The sequence below is a fragment of the Chrysochloris asiatica genome, unplaced genomic scaffold (genome assembly GCF_000296735.1).
Source record: "Chrysochloris asiatica unplaced genomic scaffold, ChrAsi1.0 scaffold00246, whole genome shotgun sequence".
NCBI classification, from domain to species: domain Eukaryota; kingdom Metazoa; phylum Chordata; class Mammalia; order Afrosoricida; family Chrysochloridae; genus Chrysochloris; species Chrysochloris asiatica.
This window is the reverse complement of record NW_006408764.1, coordinates 2,624,871-2,626,167: the sequence shown is the minus strand read 5'-3', so window position 1 is coordinate 2,626,167 and position 1,297 is coordinate 2,624,871.

Here is a 1,297-nt window from a genome sequence, read left to right as displayed (position 1 = left end):
CGCTATGAGTCGGAACCGACTCGAAGGCACTTAACAACAACAACAATATATATATATGTATATATATACACACACACACCCCACACCCCACACACATATATATATGTATGTGTGTGTGTTTATGAAGATGAGTTAAAAAATTATCCACACTCTGGCTGTAGAATTAATTTTAATCAAGTTTTAGAAAAGATAAATACACTATTTTTCAACATAATCTCCTTGCTTTTCAATACACTTTGTCAGTAAGCTTTCATATTTCCTTATTAAAAAATGTTTTTTTAAAAAAACAACAAAAAACAGAGGGGATAGAAACAATTGCCATTGGATGATGATGCATGGAGGGGATTGTAATCATTTTAATGAAACGAATTACAATAGCATGAACATAAAGCTGATGTTCTCCCATGTACACTATCACCCAATTCACAATAAAAACTAAAAATAAATAATAAAAAGTTTTAGGCTAAGCTGCAAGTCATGAATGCGCTGCTATCTTCACTTCTTCATCAGAGGTGAAACTTTGCCCTCAAAGGGCTGCTTTCAGGGGACCAAACAAGTAAAATTCAGCTGGAGCAAGATCAGGACTATAGGGAGGTTGCTTTAACACCTCAAAATGAAGGTTTTGCAGGGTCAACAGTGTGGGCAAAGGTGTGTGGACGTGCATTGTCATTCAAGATCACAACACCCTTGGATAGCAGTCCTCTGCATTTAATCCAAGGTTTAGGCTTTAGCTCTTTAGTGAGCATCTCACTGTAATGAGCACTGTTGATTAGTGTACCTTTTTCCTAACAGTGTTCCAATACTGGAACTTGAGAATCCCAGAAAACTGTTAAGCATCAATTTTCCAGCTGATGGTTGACTTTTTAACTTTTTCTTGGTCGGCAATTAAGGATGTTTCCATTCCATGTTCTGTCGTTTACTCCATGTCTCCTCACCATTTTTTTAAAAAAAACATTTTTTTAAATAAACTTTTTACCTTCCTTCAAATATCAGTCCAAATTTTGTTTGTAGATGTCCAAACACTTCTGTTTATGCTCTTCTGTGAGTTGTTTCAGTACCCATCTCCAACAAACTTTTTAAAACCCAAGTCCATAGTGGATTATTTCATAGGCAGAGCCATGGCTGATTTGCAAATGTTGCCACATAATCCACTGTCACTTGTCTATTCGATAGAATCATTTCATATGCAAGCTTAATGTTGTCATCAGCCATGGACATGAACAAGTGTTTTAATATAACCAGAGTGCAGATAATTTTTGACTCAACCACGTATGTATGTAGGTATGTATGTACATGT